This window comes from Gymnoscopelus microlampas, assembly GCF_963454915.1.
Source record: "Gymnoscopelus microlampas genome assembly, chromosome: 24".
NCBI classification, from domain to species: Eukaryota; Metazoa; Chordata; class Actinopteri; order Myctophiformes; family Myctophidae; genus Gymnoscopelus; species Gymnoscopelus microlampas.
In genome coordinates this window covers 6,107,019-6,128,053 of record NC_139961.1, presented here as the reverse complement: position 1 = coordinate 6,128,053, position 21,035 = coordinate 6,107,019, and the positions used below count along the sequence as shown (strand labels likewise).

The 21,035-nt window shown below is 40.7% G+C and overlaps 1 pseudogene across 1 annotated transcript; it reads left to right on the top strand.

The window, feature by feature from the left end:
• Window positions 1-539: 539 nt before the first annotated feature.
• Window positions 540-14,991, top strand: LOC311040520 (actin, cytoplasmic 1-like; annotated as a pseudogene). The gene is made up of 6 exons (XR_014602954.1): window positions 540-599; window positions 8,306-8,545; window positions 9,667-9,914; window positions 10,267-10,445; window positions 13,050-13,120; window positions 14,903-14,991. The product of XR_014602954.1 is annotated as an actin, cytoplasmic 1-like (transcript).
• Window positions 14,992-21,035: the final 6,044 nt, after the last annotated feature.

Genomic DNA, 21,035 nt, shown 5'->3' with positions numbered 1-21,035 from the left:
TAAGATGACAGGCTATTATGCACTTGTCAGACTTCACACAAGAGTTTGTGGTTCATGGTGGGACTACCAACATCATTTACTTGTTTCTACAGCTATTAAACTATCATGTGAACAGAGCGCTTAAATTAGTCGATATTATCTGCTTATATGAGCAACCAGTTGATTCAGTTGAACCATCTAGTTCATGTTGCGTCAGTTTTTGACACACAGTAAACTATTTTTCAGCGTTTCATAGCGTAACAGGTTAGGCGCAGGATTATGGATCTTTGTCAACTGTGGAGGTGGGATCGAATCCCAGTTAACACTTTCAGATGTTTTTGTAGATTTTCTTCATTATTCCAACTGTTTTTTATGGCTGCATGTCTTTACTGTTTCATACAAGTAAGATTCCACAAACAATGGGATGGATGTAATGCTTTATTCATTGATATAAACGACGTTAAGCTTGGACGAAGTAAGCTCCACCCACTTCCTCAAACAACATCTGCTGTCGGGAGCGAGCGAGAGGCCAGACAAAATGATTTCCAGTTAAGTCGTGACACCGGCTGAGGAGAGAAGCGATTTAAACACTTTTTTCAACTCGTTGGATGGATTTTATGGTGAGTTAAAATTTCAAACCAGGGAACCAAATGGACCCTTATGGGTCCATTTGGTTCCATTTGTACTCTCTCAGAGTTAAGTTAACATTGATTTTACAACATGAATTGGGGTCCCAGAGATAGAAATGCCATTAAATGGGGGGGTCCGTAGCCCTAATGCATGTCAAACTGGGGGTCCTTAAAATGTATCTTTTCAAATGGGGGTCCGCGGGCTAATAAGTGTCCATTTGGGGGTCCTTGACATGAAAAAGTTTGAGAACCACTGGCTTAGATAACCTGGTGAGTTGGTGAATGTACAGTGGATTCATTATCAATCTGGGATGTTATAAGTGTGTGCTGGGCTGCAGCTTAAAGCTAACAGTCCATGCTAGACACACATCATTATTCATAGAACATCACTCATCACCATTAAGCCTCGATTTTACATTTCGTATTTATAATATTTTTTAGCTTGGTTATTATATAGCAGTGTGAGGGAAAGAGCTCTAGCTCCGTTTTTGTACTGTTATTTGACATGACAGTATGTTGTTGTGGTCATGGGTCAATGTGTGTTGTTGGTCAACACAATGTTTACCTCCATCTGGGGTGTGTGGGGGTTTTGTAAACCAGTGGTTCTCAAACTATTTCATGTCAAGGACCCCCAAATGGACACTTATTACCCCGCGGACCCCCATTTGAAAAGATATGCCAGGGACCCCCATAAGAGAAGGTTTTTAAGGCTCTCTAGCAGTGATTCTCAATCATTTTAATTTCAAGGACCCCCCAGTTTGACATGCATTAGGCTAAGGACCCCCATTTAATGGCATTTATACCTCTGGGACCCCAATTCATTTTGTAAAATCAATGTTAATCTAACTCTGAGAGTGTACAAATGGAACCAAATGGACCCGTAGAGTTACAGACCCATAAGGGTCCATTTGGTTCCTGTCCATCATTTAGCTGGGGACCCCCTGGAACCCCCTCAAGTACCCCTGGGGGTCCCCGGACCCCACTTTGAGAACCAATGTTGTAAACCGCTCAGTGTAACATGCATGATATTATGCAACCCACATGCTAAATGAGGAGAAATCTAATTAGTGATGGACTGTTTCAGACAATGTAATGTATTGTAGATGTTGATTCTAATCACTGTATCTGATCTGTTTATGTATGTCTAGGCCCCTATGCTCTTGTTTATTGTACATTGTAGGGCACTGAGGGTGTACAAATGGAACCAAATGGACCCTCAGGGTCCATTTGGTTCCATTTGTACACTCTGAGAGATAGGATTTTATAATATAGATTGAGGTCCCAGAGATGGAAAATGTTATCAAATGGGGGTCTAATGCATATCAAACTGGGGGTCCTTGAAATTAAAAGGTTTGAGAACCACTGACAGAGGATACTGTGTTCCTATTTGAGACAGTTATTGATGGATATGTTTTAATTAATCATAATTTGTCTAATGTCTTAAACCTGCTTTAAATGTCAAATTAATATAAATGCTGCATAAAGGTTTTAACATCACGTGAAATACAGCAGAAGGCCATCTGTCCACCCTGGACACACAAGGGTGCAGCCGTGAACTGTACACTGCCTGAAAGTTGTGTCTAAGTCATCCTGAGAAACTGTCTTGTTGTGGATTCCTGGAGCCTACTATCAAGTTTTGCCCCGATCCTTGGATTTGGGTCACAAGATTTCCGGGAGCTGCGTACTCATTTTGCTTTTAGTCCTGGAAGAGGGCTTTGAAGTCATCCTGCGAGGTCAAAATCCCCCCCCCCTCATCCAACTCTGTGAAGATAACAGACTGTTCCTCCTTCAATATATCTGAATCTCTCTCTGCCATAATCCAGTTGTAACATTTTTACTTAACCTGAAGGAACGCTATACGGTCCTTATTTTTGTATTGCCTCCTATCGCAGCTCTGTGCAAACTCAATCTAACCGCAATTAATTGTAACTGTAATTAATAACTCATTTTGTAATAATAATTACCTTATTTTAACCTGTCGTTGTCGTCTCTTTTATTATTACTATACCTTTACAGTCTTAACACCTTTTTACCCAAAATCATAAAGTCTCCACAGGGTCCAGGTTCCAGTGATAGCTTGGGCTAATTAGGGCATAATATTGCCCTCATTATTCTACGTTAACAAATGGTCCAAACGAGCGCGGATAAAATACGCGAAATACTCTGATTTTTCGTGAACGAGCGAATTACTAGGATTTTTTTATATACTCGGAAATATATTTTTCATTTCTTCGCGGAATACTGGATCCGGTGATCGGTCTACTGGAAGGGTATAGTATGGTTTATTGACTTTGCACATTAGAGAGGCATTGTGACAATTTATAGTTATATCATATAACTGTAAATTGCCATAAATTAAACTGTTCACTTTAGATATAAAATAGTTATAAATTAACTGTTAAATTTAACCATCCCAAAACTAATTTAATTTTCATAATTCAAATCATTGATCTTATTAGATTCAGAATTAACTTGGCAAGGGTCTCTTAATTGTAATAACACCATAATGGCATATCTAAGGCATAGACAACCCCCAAATTATAGACCCCCTTCTGTCTGCATGGTAGCCCGCTCACTGGCTAACATGCCAGTCCCTACCATGCCGGCCGCCCCGAGAGAATTACCCCCTAGGGAAGCCCTTCCAATGGCTAGACGCACATCACCCGTGCAATGTTATGCATGTGGTCAACTCAATCATCTGTCCTACGCTTGTCCGCTCCCCTCACAGGGATGCGGAGGTTCAAACCCTGCCCTCCTCCAGCTCCCACTTCAGCGTAATTATTATTATTATGGGCTTTCGAACGGCAGCGACCCATTCTGATACTGGGAGACAGTAATTTGGCACGGATACCGAGCTACCCGTTTTCAAACGTTCAAATTGACAGCTTCCCCGGCGGCAACTTTCGAAATATTTGCCATATGTTGAGTAAAACCGCGAGGGACAACTATGCTGGCATCGTTGTCTTCTCTCTTGGCATTAACTCCAGGGACCAGCCCAATATTCCATTAGATGTCAAATGTTTAAACATGGCAGCCCTCAACATGATACACCTGGTGGCCAGAGAAACATTTCCAAATGCCATAATTTATGTGCCGATACTAAACTATTCCAAATTCTTAACTCGGACACAGAGAGACACTCTCGACGCCCTTAATTCCCACATAAAAACAACCTATCGCCATTTGACTCCCTTGCCAGAAGAGCAGTTCCAAACAATGCGGGATCATGTCCACTGGACACCCGCCACCGCGTTATCCATCCTATCGCACTGGGCTACCCAGATAAATATATAATTATGTGTCCGACGGGAGAACAAATCTTATCTCTTTGTCGGCTATTCAACTTAGTCGGTTATTAGGACATTCCTGTGTCTCATAAATTTTCCTATCTACTGTGGTCATTATGTAGCTCGTTATTAATTTTCATCTCTAAAATTCAGAGTGGAGCGCTACACTCTAATGTATTTTTATTGTCTCTTTCTCTCATCACCTCCGGCCGGGGTGTTGTGGGGGGTGGACATATATATATATATATTTTACCTTTGACCGGTTTTATTTTGACCACTGTAGATTAAATCCATTTAATATTGTGAGTTTTAAAAATAAGCCTTAATAATAAATTTTATATTCCTTTCCCCCTTCTGTTCTAAATTCATTGAACCAGTAAATATATTTTGTTTATGCCCCATAAATTCAGATAATTGTAAATACTTTTCAAAGCTTTGTCGCTGATTTTTCTATGTAACTTTTAGATGACTTCATTTCCCATAAATCATTGCGGGCTTATACTTCCGGGGCGATTTATGGGAAACCCCGGTAGCTTATGTTTCCGGGGTCATCTAGCATCTAGCATACAGTAGCTTGTAGAACTCGCTCCCTCGAAACGAATTCATGCTAAAAAAAATACAACACTAACCTTTATATCAGATTAACGCTTACAAGGAATCTTTTGGTGAACCTTTTTCTAAATACAGATATTTTTTATAGATCGTAGATCTGTGTTTTTTTTGTATATATATACATACGTACAGTATGTGTGACCGGCATGGGTCTACCTTGCCTGCAGGATGCGTACGTATGGATATAGATACCAGTAGTTCTTTGTATCTGTGGGTATATGTATATCGACAGGCATATGTATGTATGTGTGTATATATAGGTATAACTGCAAGATACCATTTATGGTCAAATCGCTCATTTTCCTGACTTTTATGTCGGGTCAAAAGAGGGATTGTGATAATCATTAGACATTACGTTTCAAGAGTTAAATCTTTTTCTTTTAATTGTAATATTGTTTCATTTATGTTACACAAACAAGACTTTATGAACAGACTACTCCTTAATTTTGATTTAATTTTATTTTGTTAATTTTGATTTAAACTAAAATGTTTTATAACCCCCTTAAATTCATGAAAAACATTCTTGAATATATATATTTTGTATAATATGGTCTAGACGGTCACTTATATAACTCATCATTTATTTTCGTTCTTCAAAACTTTTTGAACGGGGAATCTTTTCAGGGCTTTGAGCGTGTCAAACTTTAACTATAGTCTGTTAGAGCGCCCGTATCCACTGCCATAAATAGATTCTAGACTAAACGTTCTTAAAAATACAATATTTCACTATATATCTATCTCTCTCTCTCCATCTCTCCATCTCTCTCTCTTTTTCTCTTCCTTCCTCTCCGCGGTAAACATTTAGGCTGCTCATAGTTGCTTTTGTGCTGTTAATGTGTTGACAAGTTGTTGACTGACATGCTCAGGGTAATTTTTTTTGAGAGCAGCCCTCTTGTGCTATGGAAAAGTGTAGGATAATGACGTAAGAAGGTTATATTAACCGCACGCGATCTGTACTGGACATCCTCCATATTTTTTAACACTGGTGTTTGACTAAGCAGCTGGATATTCTCATTTCTGAATATTTCCAGTTCTTTATTTATATATAGATACTTGCCCTGTATGTATGTATATATGTATATGGATTTATGGTGTACCTCTGATCATATCATCTAGAATAACCCCCGATCCAAACTTTGGGTGTTCGATGAGAACGTTTTAGGTACATGTATAAATCATTATGCTGGTCTCACACCAGGGGAGGGACCCATTGAATGTGACAAGGGGAGAGATTTGTAGATGAAGGTTGTACTTACTTAATCCATTAACATGATTCCTCCTACCAAAATAAACCCCATATACATGCAATCAGGAGGTATTACATTCGGGGAGTATTTCCTGGGTTTTGGGGCCATTCCACTGAGTTTTTCCCTAAATAAAGTAAAGTTATTTGTTAGTGGGGATGTGAATGGTTAATCAACTGTTGCTAAAGGCCGCAGGTGGAAGGCTAGACACAGCCCTACTACCAAAAAGTAAAAATACAGGTCAGAAGTGTACCGTTACATTTTAAATACTTAAAAACTTGTTAAAGTATCTGGACCAGCTCAACACGAGGAGGGGTAATTCTCTTATCTGAATTGTCCAGAATCGTCTTTGATCAGTTACGTAGGTGTCTTGTCAAAGTCCAATTTCAAAAACTTGTCAGCCTGGTCAATTTCCCCTCACTCTATCAACCAAAACGGGCTATGGGTCAATAACAGGTGCTAAAAAATTGATTACATCCAAACATATTTTGAAAAGGTTTGTTTGGAACGGTACATTAGCTGAGATTTTTGAATTATAATAAAATTATTTGTTAGTGGAGATGTGAATTGTTAATCAGCTGTTGCTGAACGCTGCAGGTGGAGAACTAGACGCGACTCCACTAAACAAAAGGTAATACCCGGGAAAAACTTTGTCGTATGTGTCTCGAAATCTCATGAAATATAACCCTGTTTTACTTCCTAATTGAATGAATAACCATTATATACAGTCCTTTCAAAGTAATATCTGTCACAATGTAAGGTTTGTTAATCTACACTTCGATTTAAAGTATACAGTCCTTACAATACATTTGTACTTCCAATCCATTTGCCCTTTAGGTCATTTGTCACTGTAAGATTTGCCTGTCTGTGTCTGGTTTGGTTTGGTTTGAATAATGTCACAAGGTACAATCCGCTTGCCCTTTGACCCTATCCAAATCATGATAAAGAGGTAGGCTTGATGGATATGTTTTAATTAATCATAATTTGTCTAATGTCTTAAACCTGCTTTAAATGTCAAATTAATATAAATGCTGCATAAAGGTTTTAACATCACGTGAAATACAGCAGAAGGCCATCTGTCCACCCTGGACACACAAGGGTGCAGCCGTGAACTGTACACTGCCTGAAAGTTGTGTCTAAGTCATCCTGAGAAACTGTCTTGTTGTGGATTCCTGGAGCCTACTATCAAGTTTTGCCCCGATCCTTGGATTTGGGTCACAAGATTTCCGGGAGCTGCGTACTCATTTTGCTTTTAGTCCTGGAAGAGGGCTTTGAAGTCATCCTGCGAGGTCAAAATCCCCCCCCCCTCATCCAACTCTGTGAAGATAACAGACTGTTCCTCCTTCAATATATCTGAATCTCTCTCTGCCATAATCCAGTTGTAACATTTTTACTTAACCTGAAGGAACGCTATACGGTCCTTATTTTTGTATTGCCTCCTATCGCAGCTCTGTGCAAACTCAATCTAACCGCAATTAATTGTAACTGTAATTAATAACTCATTTTGTAATAATAATTACCTTATTTTAACCTGTCGTTGTCGTCTCTTTTATTATTACTATACCTTTACAGTCTTAACACCTTTTTACCCAAAATCATAAAGTATACACAGGGTCCAGGTTCCAGTGATAGCTTGGGCTAATTAGGGCATAATATTGCCCTCATTATTCTACGTTATCAGTTATGTATGCAAATATTCCAAAACGTTCACTTCATGTTTTTAAATAGCCGATCTAAAAGCTTGTAGATTGGCTATTTTCAAATGGCTGATGTATATAGGGTCTATGTGGCTTGCCGATTTTGATGTTGCAGGCCTATTGGCTTTGGACTGACAGAGACAGAAAGCTGTTCAATTATGTATTTTTAATTTTGTACATTTAATTATGTGTAGGCCTTTATGTATAGTCTACATGATTGTGGATGTTGTGTGTGCATTATGCTCCCAACTAGTGTAATAGAGTTGAGGCTTTGGACAGAGAGAGACTCAAAAGCTGTTTATGTGAATAAAATGTTCATCCAATACGTGTGTGCTATTACAGTAGTTCTCAAACGTTTTCATGTGAAGGACACCCAAATGAATATGCATTTTACTATAGGGTTTATTGATGATTTTGATGTTATAATAACACATTTTTCTGGAGACCCCCGGGAACCCCCTTAAGGACCCCTGGGGGTCCCCTGACCACAGGCCTTTTTAATATTTTCTGTATCCACATGCAAGTAGGGACATGGTGGTGTCACAAAGCAAACAAGCACTGGTAGTTAGTACTTCTAGCTTATGCTGATTTCAGGGTGCAAGTCCCTGCAGTGCTGTACCCTGCTGACTGTCTCACCTTTGTCCTGTATGTTAAATTAGCCAATCTACAAGCTCGCATGTTAAGTAAATTGGTTTTCAGGATTCAAAAATGGCAAAAAGCTTGCAGATATGACACTTTTGTGACGCTGTAGCATGCTCAAGTAGGGCATTAATTTACAAAAGTGAAAATATGGAGATTAGGTGTCCCCCCCCCCCCCCTGCTGTTTGTTAACCTTTGTGTTTCTTCTTCCTCTCCAGGGTGTGATGGTGGGCATGGGCCAGAAGGACGGCTACGTGGGCGACAAGGCCCAGAGCAAGAGAGTTATCCTGACCCTGAAGTACCCCATCGAGCACGGCATCGTCACCAACTGGGACGACATGGAGAAGATCTGGCATCACACCTTCTACAACGAGCCGCGTGTGGCCCCCGAGGAGCACCCCGTCCTGCTCACAGAGGCCCCCCTCAACCCCAAGGCCAACAGGGAGAAGATGACCCAGGTAAGAAAACAAAAACTGGGGACTTGCAGGAAGATGTGGGCCTGGGTTATGAACAAAAATGTTTCGAAACCCGACAATTAGAAAAAACTATAACCGACTTAGTCTGGCTCATGTAGTTTAATTAAATAGCTGCAGGGTTGAATGTTTTATATCAATGAATCGACATTAACATGATTTCATTTGTAAATAATCAAATTAATTAGTCTGACTATTTCACCCTGTATTATGCTTTGTTGTACACGGGTGGCGTACAAAAATGGCAGATCTACAAGCTCACAACACGATGCATTGTGAGCTTGTAGATCGGTTACTTGGTGACAATTTTTTTTTTAAAGTAGCAGAAATGGCTGCTCTACAAGCTTGCAACGCAAGTTGTAAGCTTGTAGATCTGCTATTTTTGGAAAATGTTTGAAAGTGCAAAATCTTTCAGTATGTACATGATTATGACAATTATGCAAAAAGAATTACGACTATCAAATACTTGCACTTGTCGCAGGCCTAGTCTAGTTCCTCAACCCTGTCCTCTTTTCCTCCTGCTTGCCACTCTCTAGGTATCCTCTTTCCTCAGCTGATCTTTTCTTCTTTAATGGAAGCTTCAGGTTTACTTAGACTGTAGTAAAGGATTGGTTGGAGCATGGGCAGATATGGGTCATGTTTGATAAGCCACTCGCTTAGATGTTGCTTGGTAACTAACTGCACCAGCGTTGTGCAACAAGGGTTGTAGTAGTGGGGAGAGAATTGATGTGAAACTACTAAAATCAGTTAAATATGAACCAAGGGTACTTTACTGTAATGTTCTGGCATGACGTGTGTTGTGTTCTAAACCGTGAACGAGCTGAAAGTGCTGTGATTGTGACCTGTTACTAGCAGTGGTTCTCAAAGTGGGGTCCAGGGTCCAAGTCTGAACTTCTTTGCTTTTCTTAAAATGTAGTAATCTTGAGTTATTGAAATTCCTTTAACTTTTTGAAAATCTTTAGAATTGTACTAGACAGAAATGGGATATTACTTTGTGACCCATGAAAAATGTATCCACGACCCAAACAAGGGTCGTGGCAATATTCATTCTTTGTGATAACAGAAGTGACTCATCATCTAACCCACCCAACCCTCTCTTCATTCAGATCATGTTCGAGACCTTCAACACCCCCGCCATGTACGTGGCCATCCAGGCCGTGCTGTCCCTGTACGCCTCTGGTCGTACCACCGGTATCGTCATGGACTCCGGTGACGGCGTGACCCACACTGTGCCCATCTACGAGGGCTACGCTCTGCCCCATGCCATCCTCAGGTTTAGACCTGGCTGTACACGACCTCACAGACTACCTCATGAAGATCCTCACCGAGAGGGGCTACAGCTTCACCACCACAGGTTGGCAAAAACACCTTGAAACCAGCCAAACTCCTCAGCCACACATTGAAACCAGCTAGAGAAGGCTTTTAGTGTTATATTGTTGCTAGAGGTGTAAAACCCCTCAACATCCTGTCGGCGGTTTACACCACAAGCACACTTAAACCACTTAATCCCTTTAGACTTGGTAAACAGGACATGAGCTGGCTCTGTACTTTCTACACAAAATCTCTTGGGCAAAAATAGCTATAGATCTGCTATTTTTGGCTTAAGTTCCCCCACAATATGCATGCTGGGATTCCAAGTTGTTAAAGAATATGAATTATATATTGCCTTCTGTTAACTAATCCCATTCTCCTCTTCTGCCCAACAGCCGAGCGTGAGATCGTGCGTGACATCAAGGAGAAACTGTGCTATTGCACTGGACTTTGAGCAGGAAATGGGCACCGCGTCCTCGTCTTCCTCCCTGGAGAAGAGCTACGAGCTGCCCGACGGACAGGTTCTCACCATCGGCAACGAGAGGTTCCGTTGCCCAGAGGCCCTCTTCCAGCGGTGAGTCACTAATTTCAGTAATTTGGATTCCATAGCAGCCAGCATGTCTTCTATGGAAGCATGTTGGGCAGCGAAAATAGCCGATCTACAAGCTCTCAATGTGTCTTGTAGAAGTCTGATTTCTTTGCCTGGTTGGCAGTATGTAAAACGGCAGGAACAATATTACTAAACATCATAATTGTATTGACTCATTTCAACACTGTTTCACAGTCTCATAATAATAGGGTTTGGCCATACATATTTTCAGTCGTGAGCTTTTATTTTGCTTTAATCTGTTTACATGAAATGTTATCACTCAATTAGTTGTCACGCTGTCCAGTTAACACATTTGGTTCCAGTTGTACACTCTCTTAGGATTGTATAGTATAGATTGTGGTCCCAGAGATAGAAAATGTTATCAAATGGGGGTCCGTGGTGTAATGCATATCAAACTGGGGGTCCTTGAAATTAAAAGGTTTGAGAACCACTGTGACAGGGGATACTGTGTGTTCCTATTTGAGACAGTTATGTATGCAAATATTCCAAAACGTTCACTTCATTAATGTTTTTAAATAGCCGATCTACAAGCTTGTAGATTGGCTATTTTCAAATGGCTGATGTATATAGGGTCTATGTGGCTTGCTGATTTTGATGTTATAGATATTAACACGTTTTTCTGGGGACCCTGTATAGTTAATCAGTAAAGTTACTTATTTAACATGACAGTGTGGTGCTAAAGCTGCAGTTGAAATCCAGCTCTTAGAGAACCACTCCCCTGGTATGTGTTCATATTATTTGAGATATTAAATTATGTGCAGGCCTATTGGCTTTGGACTGACAGAGACAGACAGAAAGCTGTTCAATACATGTTCATCCTGTGTGCAAATAGCCGATCTACAAGCTTGTAGATCGGCTATTTTCAACCAGGTGATGAAAGGTTTAAAGTGGCTAAAATGTGTAACATGGATTATAGGCCAAATGCTACAGCAGAGGAAATGGTGAGAAATCAAATGAGTGATTGACTGTTTTAGACAATATGCATCTTGATTCTAACCAAATTACTGTATCTGAGATCTTCTTTTATGTCTAGGCGCCTATGCTCTTGTTTAGTGTACATGATAGAGCAGTGGTTCTCAAACAGAGGGTGTACAAGTGGAACCCATTTGGTTCCATTTTTACACTCTTAGAGTTAGGATTTTAAAGTATAGGTTGCTGTCCCAGAGGTAGAAAATGTTCAAATAGGGGTCCTTGAAATGAAAAGGTTTGAGAACCACTGTGATAGAGGATACTATGCGTTCATATTATTGTCTCCGCCAGGCCGAAAAAACAGCCAGCACTGTGCTGGCTGTTTTTAACAATTTTTGTACCTTTTTCAAGTAGTCACAAAATATTTTCTGTGATCACCGTCCTCACGGTGATCCCCTCATTACACACACTGGGGTGTCGTGGAATCAGGGGGGAAAAAATTAAAAACATTTGGTAATCCGTTCCATAGTTGCAGCCAGTTGAAAATAGTCAAAAATACATAGTAAAGAAAAAAAGTACACAGGAGCCGAGATACAGGCTTTTAAAGTAATAAGTTAACCAGGAAGTGGATGGGAGTATAAATCTTCGAAAAATGATATCTCCTGGTGCTGTGAAGGGAAATCACTCAATGGTTGGATTATGGAAAACATAAAAAACATTTTTGGCACTCAATGTGTTAATAACCGATCGGGTGTGCCTTTTATAGGCAAAAAAAAAAAAATCAGAAACTTTCAAAACTAGTGAAAATAACTGATCTACAAGCTCACACCGCGTCGTCGTGAGCTTGGGTTCCCCCTGCTCAGGTACCCTATAGATCCCCCTCCTCAGGTACCCTATAGACCCCCCTGCTCAGGTACCCTATAGATCCCCCTCCTCAGGTAACCTAGGCCAGGGGGTCTTCAATGTTTTCAGCCCAAGGACCTCCTAGCTGAGAGAGAGATGAAGCAGGGACCCCCCTCTGTTCAAGTGGTTAATGGCGGACCCCCTGTAGTAGCTCTGAGGACCCCCTAGGGGTCCCGGACCCCCTGTTGGAGACCCCTGACCTAGGCTTCAACAAGCCTCGCTAAAATGTAGGTAAGGTTAGGGCAGTAGTTTTCAAACGTTTTCGCACCAAAGACCCCCATCGGAAGATGTTTTGTGCCAGGGACCCCCATGAAGAGATTTGGGTAAAAAAAAAAAATCTAAATTATATAATTAAAAAAATAGATGTACAAGCTCGCAGGAGCTTGTATATCTGCCATTTTTTAATGGCCAACGTATGAATGGAAGAAGTGGTAAAAATGATTGTGATGCTATGTTAACTACTTTTTCTGGGGACCCCCTGGAACCCCCCCCAAGAACCCCCTGGGGTCCCCGGACCCCACTTTGAGAACCAATTGGTTAGGTTAGAAACCTTGTATGTCCATATTTCATCTTTTAGTTTTCTTTTTTTTTTATAATTTAATGCATTATTTTATACTTTGTCGTATGATAGTGTCGCACAAAATAGCAAAAATCGCCGATCTACAGCTCACAACCTTTCGCAGTACGACATGTTGTGAGCTGTTAGATCGGCTATTTTCACAGTTTTTTTCTTTGTTACTGTATGTTTCTGGTTAGATCACGACTCAGAAACGACATTGCAGACTTGGACCAGCAGGGCGGAGGCTCACGCTACATCGGAGGCTCAGGTAACGCTCTGCAGTTAAAGTGCAGTCACAGTGCATCATGTGACTGGCTCTTTGACCTTTGGTGTCCATTTAACCACTTAACAGTGTTGACATTTTTTGATTTAGTAGTACTGTCACCATTTGGTGACAGTGGTGTACAAGAGTGAGAGTGTACAAATGGAACCAAATGGACCCGTTAGGGTCCATTTGTACACTCTCAGAGTTAAGTTAACCTTGATTTTACAACATGAATTGGGGTCCCAGAGATAGAAATGCCATTAAATGGGGGTCCGTAACCCTAATGCATGTCAAACTGGGGGTCCTTAAAATGTATCTTTTCAAATGGGGGTCCGTGGGCTATTAACACATCGGGTGCCAGCATTTTTTCATAACAACTTATCGTGGGTGCCAGCATTCTCCCCATTGACTGCGCTTTGCTGTTTAACGTTTCCGCGTGCGTTACAAGCAAATCCACGCAAAAAAAAGCATCGATTCATGTTCTGCCATGAGCCTGGCTACTGCCTGGAACCATAACATTCCCCTCGCGGGTTACAATGGGGGGGGGGATCGCGCATCGCGCATGACCGCTTTTCCCCACAGGAAACAGATTCGGAGATATAGGCGTTTCAAAGTAGGAAATAGACAGGAAGCGGATGGGGAAAAAAAATGTGTTTCCGGTGAGCTATCTGGCACTTCCTTCGCAGGATTACAATGGGTGCTCCCAGAGCTGCTCTAGCCCCGCCCGCGCGGAGAAAAACGAAAAAAACAAAAATACTGAAATCACGGTTCAGACCGTGTTCGGCACAGAAGCTTCGGAACCGCCACTATGTAAACACACGGTTCAGACCGTGTTTGGCACCCGATGTGTTAAGTGTCCATTTGGGGGTCCTTGACATGAAAAAGTTTGAGAACCACTGGTCTAGTTTATATAAGATTATAGTCGACTAAATCTACAGTTAATTTAGTCGACTAAAATGTTTTTTTTCCGGTGCCTTGATGGCGTCATAATGGCTGATTTCACACTTGGTTGCATGCTGAAAATAGCCGATCTGCTGCGACGCGTTGTGAGCTTGTAGATCTGCTATTTTCAGAGCGCAACACCCGAGCGCAAACAGCACAAGCATAACATGACTTGTCTTAGATCTCTTCTCCACTCGTCCCTCACTAACATTTTAGTCTAGTTTTCATTTGTTGACGAAATTGTCAATGCATTTAGTCTGAGTTTTAGTCGTCATAGCTTAGTTTTTATTTAGTCTTTATTTAGTTTTCGTTAGTGTAAAAAGGTAGTCGACCAACATTTTTTGTCATAGTTTTAGTCGACGAAATCAACAATCCCTAGCATAATATAAACTTTATTTATACAGCACTTTTCACTTCACATACATAAAAACAAACATGAAATATAGGGGCAATTCAAAGACGGAATTAAATACAAAGGAACGATACAAAAATGTCAGCTGCAGCTGTGTCGCCTACATCAGTGGTTCTCAAACTGTATATGGCTGCGGACCCCCATCTGAATATGTTTTGTGCCAGGGACCCCCAGAAGAGAAGATTGGTGTTAAAAAATGCAAAAAAAATGCAGCCTGTATTGTAACCAAGTGATTCCCAAACGTGTGTGTGTGTGTGTGTGTGTGTGTGTGTGTGTGTGTGTGTGTGTGTGTGTGTGTGTGTGTGTGTGTGTGTGTGTGTGTGTGTGTGTGTGTGTGTGTGTGTGTGTGTGTGTGTGTGTGTGTGTGTGTGTGTGTGTGTGTAGTTGGCTGTACAAGGAGGCCACGGTGCAGCAGGTGGATGTTCTGGCAGCAGAAGAAGAAGAAGGCTGGGCCGTGGTCAAGGTGCTGATGGGTGTGGCTGCTTATGGACGCTACAGGAAGCTGTTCCCTCACAGATAACTATGGACACACTTACTGTACAGTAATGCTGGCGTTCCCCCCCAAAAAAAGATAGATTTTTTCCATTTATAAAAAAAAAAAAAAAGATTTGGAAAATGAAAAAGTTTAATACAATAAAAAAGAAAGAAAAAAGGAATCGAAAAAACACGCCCCCCCTCTCACATATTAGGGGGGGCAGGATGAGTCACCAGAACCAAGGACGAGTGTTCTTGATGAATCTAATATGGTTAAAATGGAGTTTGAAGTTACAATGGGTTTGTATAGGAAGGGGGCGTGTCTGATAAAATGAATATCTAAATACTGAATCGAGCAACTTAAAAACTGTCTGGGGTGCTCCCAGAAGCCTGAGTAGATGATACAATGACCCAATTAAAAAAAAAGTGAAATATCCCTTTAACCCCTAAACCCCTTAAACTCTAAGTACAAGTGTACACACACACACACACACACACACACACACACACACACACACACACACACACACACACACACACACACACACACACACACACACACACACACACACACACACACACACACACTTTCTTTTCAGCTTCCATGCCACTGCAACAATGTGATGATCAATGTTCCATATGCAGACATCTAGTGTCTTTTTAATGGATTTATTAAAGTGTCAAATATATGTTTTTTTGTTGTTGTTGTGTGTCTGTCATGCAGGGACGGCGCCAGGGGGGGTTTTGGGGGGCACCACCCAGCACCACCCAGTTTTTTACGGCTCCACCCAGCAGAGGGCTGCTCAGATGGCTCAAGTGTCCCATTTTGACTCATTTCTTTTTTTCAGAGACTCATCAACTTTATTAGGGACCTGTCTCTGTCCCAGCAACACACTCGTGGGATCTAGCACCAGTAAACAGGACGTTGGTATGCCATTGTATGCCATCTAGTGGCTATAATTGGGATGGACGATCTTCCTATATCTACCATCTTTGATATACTTTATGGTTATATCACCTCCCTTTTAAAAAGAAAAAAAAACTCCGACCTTGGAAGGAGCCTGTATTGGCCTTTATGCACAGAGCCTACTAACTTCTAGTTCTGGGACTACTAGTTAGCTTGTAGATCTGCTATCTTCGTTGCGTACGACCAAGTATAAAGCGGGCTTTAGCGGTACTCTTTTAGTCAGCTGATGATGTGTATATGGGTACATAGTCCGGTCATTATGATGATAAACTCTTATAATTATGGTACATGTTGGGGTCAGTATGGTAAAACTCTAAGAGCAGTGGTTCTCAAGGCTTGGGTCCATTTTCAGAGCCACGTTCTGGGCTTGGATCAACAGAACTTAAGTTCATATTTATCGGTTTCCACGATCAAAAGAAAAAAAAAAAACGTTTATTTTAAAAGAAAAGCAAACCATGACTTCTTTTTTTTTTTTTTTTTACATTATTATTGTGTTTACATTAATCTTTTGGGGTTTTTTTGGCCAATTATTTGGGGGGGCGAACAGGACGGTTGAGAACCGCTGCTCTACGGTACACTGTCGGCTCATTGGTGTCGGTTTTGCACCTTCAGCCATCCTGGTCCCATCCGGCGTTTGCATATTGCTAAGCATGGGGGGGGGGTGGGGGGGGGGGGTAGAGGTACTTAACTGGGACGAATCTGATGATGATGATGATGATGAGAATATTGAAACTGTATATGAATCTAGCTGTCTGTATTTTGATACTTGAATGAGTTTTGCTTTTATAGATATCTATATATATGTATGTATGTATTTTTTTTGGGTCACATTTGTGGAGAGAGAGAAAAGGACGCATATGTCTTATAAAGTTTGACATATCATTCTGAAAATACCCTGCGATTTAAAAAAAAAAAGGACTGAGGATATATGACTCAGAATAGGGACCTCACAACAGATTAAGAAAAAAATATTGTAAATAATCTTGGGCTTCCAGTCTTTTTTTTATGATTATTTTTCATAATTGTACAACTAATAAATGCCACAATTAGAAGGATTGCTTATTGTGACTCTTTATTTATCAGTGTTGTGTCAACTGTTGCCATTGGAATTAATCACTTTCAACCTGTTGTCCCTATTTTTGGACATGCCTTTATATAGGTGAGAATATTCACTATTTTCTGTTTAAGAAAGTAGGTAACTGATATATTGCACTTTTACCTTAGCGGCGCTAGGTATACTCTTAGTTGCTTGTTTTAGAATAGAATGCACTTCAGACTTCTGGTGATTAGTAGTTTCCTTGCCTACCTATGTTGAATGCACTTATTGTAAGTCAATGCATTTATTATAGGTAAGATTATTCACTATTTAGTGTGGTTGCCCTAACAGGGCAACCAGACTACTCTTCCCACTTTATTCCACTTCTAGATAAACTTTATTTTGCCGCGCTACTCCTCCCACAGTTTTTTCCCCCAATTTAGTGCCATATGTCAAAATGACCGGTCTCACCGGGAATCGTGTGCGTGTATTTTGCTAAGAGATTGGTTATATATAGTTTAATTGATATTGATTTATTAGTGCATTAAATGTCTCCATCCACTTTAATGGAAAAGTGAAAAAACTCAAATTCAAGTATTTTTTTCTCAGAAACCGTAAGGGCTAGAGTTTCAAGACGTGGAGGGGTGGTTCGTGATTTAGTTCGAAATTATTAAAAAAAGAATTACACCAGTCGGCCTCATGGTGGCGCTATAACAACCCCCTGTACGTTTTGGCCTATAACTCTTGAACCGTAGGTCGTAGAATAAAAACTCCCCATATAGGCCACGCCCATTTGCGTCAGGATAGATTTTCCGCCATTTTGAATTTTCTTCAAAACACACTTTTAGCTCCTCCTCCCACATATTTTGTCCAAATCTCACAAAAATCGGTACACATGATCTCTGGACCCATGCAATGAACATCTCCAATTTTGATAGTCCATACCGTCTGTCCGTAATTGGCTTCCAAAGTCAGCAGGAGGGGCCTGTTTGACAAAAAAATCCATAAATCACGAATGAAGCGTCCGGTCAATCCCAAATTTGAATCACATGTCAAGGGTGGTTTACTCAATAATTTCCACTTTGATCCATAGGGGGCGCCACAAATGCGCACAATGTAACCGTTTGATGCAAAAACATGATTTTTAGGCACTCCTTTAGACTTTGGAAGTCATTCTTAGCCAATCAGGATGGAATATGAAAAATCTGATATACATGTATCGTTTAATGTCTATAGAGATACTTCGTACCAATTTGCGGGATGTTTGGATCAAATCTGTAGGAGTACTGTCATAAAAATGGTTTTGCAAAAAGCGGTCTCCTGGTGGCGCTATAACAGGCCTATGTGAACATTTTCCTAATTCAGGTGCCCAGTTGTCCAGATGCCCAGTTCCCAGTTGACCAGGTGCCCACGTTTCCCTAGTGCCCACGTGTCCCTAGTGCCAAGATGGTGACAACAACAAAGCATCATGCTGTGTAAAGTAAAAAAAACACAAATCCTAATTCAGGTGCCCACTCGTCCAGGTGCCCAGTTGTCCAGATGCCCACATGTCCCAAGTGCCCAGTTCCCAGTTGACCAGGTGCCCACATTTCTCTAGTGCCCACGTGTCCCTAATACCCTCATAGAGACACACGGGCGGAAACGGAAGGCCTACAAAATCACGCCCACTTTTGAGATAGCGCCGCTACTCGAGGTCCGTTAGAACGACGAACTGCAGCTCTCAATGCATTCCCTATGAGAGGATATGAGAATTAGCCTACTTTTAAAATTATCCTGCATTAACTGGAGACGATATTGATTTAAATAAAAATATGTTTCCAAATGTATGGAGTGTCTTTGTCAACATATCTTCTTGTTTTCTTAATAGTTGATGTGTTTCACATTTAATTTGCCACTTTAACGAGTTACCCATAATGTTAACACAGCAGAGGGTAGACGGCAGACAGACAAGTTGTCGCATTTCAGTGACATCACTGTCTTTACGAGCGCCGAGCGCCGACCAGTGGTGTACACTGTAGAGGCAGGACAGGCGGTCGCCTGCCCAACTAAGATCTCGCCTCCCCTAAAAAAAACAAATAACCCGAAAATGTGTCATTGCGTGCTTAATGTCCTCAACGTCACGCACCCAACAAGCTTTGAACTGAGCAGATTGGACCTTCTGTTCCAGAGATAATGACCAAAACATATTGAAAACGTCCACTTTCGCCAGTTTTCTGGGTATTGAAAACCTCAAGGGATGCGTCCGTGACGTATATACCATGCGACCACTTAAAGTCTAGATCTCCGATGCTAGCGGTTTTGACATACTGATGGAGTATATTATAGTATATTGTGGGTAGTATATCGAGATGACAGATATGGGACATTAGGGGGCACGGTGGCGCAGTCGGTAGCGCTGTCGCCTCACAGCTAGAAGGTCCTGGGTTCGATTCCCGCCAGGGACGCTGTGGGCGCTGGGGGCGTGTTCTCTCCTCCACGTCATCGGCGCCCATACCCTAGGTGGGGTTGGTGAAAGGGCCTACTCTGTGTGGAGTTTGCATGTTCTCCCCGTGTCTCCTAGGGTAGTTAATACCCTCACAAAAACATGTAGTAATCCTGGTCACTATACTGCCTCCCCCTGGTCAGCCGGGGCGCCTGATGGAGGAGAAGGGAACTGGTTGGAATAACGTGTTCCTTCCACGCGCTATGTCCAACCAAGGAAACTCCCCCCTGTCGGGTGATAAGAAGCGGCCTGCTTGCTCCTCATGCATTGAAGGAGGCATGAGCTTCAGCTTGGGCTCTCCCTAGGCTGGCAGAGGGTAGGTAGTGCCCAGGATTACATAGGCAATTGGCACTGGGTGAAAAAATGTGGGTTACAAAATCGTGGGAAAAAAATTATAAGAGTAAAAAAAAAAAAAAAAAAAAAAAAAAAAAAGATATGGGACATTAAAAAGGACAAATCAAACAAATGGGACACTTTATTAGAACACCAAAAAAGTCGCTACAGCCTCAGTAGTTAACCAATGAAATGACGGTATTTTACAATGCCTCTCATAAAGATTGCATTGAGAGCTGCAGTTCATCGTTGTAACGGACCCCGAGTAGCAGCGCTGTCTCAAAAGTGGGCGTGAATTTGTAGGCCTTCCGTTTCCGCCCGTGTGTCTCTAGGTCCCTAGTGCCAAGACGGTTTTGGTGCCCAGTTATCCCTAGTCCCTAATGTGACATTCTGCCTAATTACTACTTTTACTTCTGGTACTTTAAGTATATTTTGATGCCGATACTTTTGTACTTTTACTCAAGTAAAGTTTCATTACCAGACTTGTAACAGAGTGTTTCTACAATTGCAGTATTGATTGATTAATTGATATTCATTGTTAAATAAATATTACTATGTATGTATATTATTATTATTGTTATTATTATTACCCTTATTATGTAATATTCTTATTCTTATTATTCTTATTCTTATTCTTATTCTTATTCTTATTCTTATTATTATTCTTATTATTATTATTAGTAGTAGTAGTAGTATTATTATTATTATTATTATTATTATTATTATTATTATTATTATTATTAGTAGTAGTAGTAGTAGTAGTAGTAGTAGTAGTAGTAGTAGTAGTAGTATTATTATTATTATTATTATTATTATTATTATTATTATTATTATTATTATTATTATTATTATTATTATTATTATTATTATTATTATTATTATTATTATTATTATTAGTAGTAGTAGTAGTAGTAGTAGTAGTAGTAGTAGTAGTAGTATTAGTATTATTATTATGTTTTATTATGTTTTTGCAGGCCCTCAGCACCCAGCTCAATAGCCCTGATACATGACATATGTCATTTATGAACTTCAACCTGGTGTTTACACTTTCTCCCTATTTGGTTCGTTTATCTACTTAAACGTGCAAATTTCAAATATAAAGTTATTACCTAATGGCCACGGATGTTACAATTATGTACGGGCCCGTAAAAGTATCCGTATCTTCCGTATTGTTAAATAAAAAGCATCTTAATCAGATTGGTGGCCATTTTCTCCACATTTTCTCCACGCTTTCAGCTACCTGACCCTATCGGTTGGGAGGTTTACTGCACT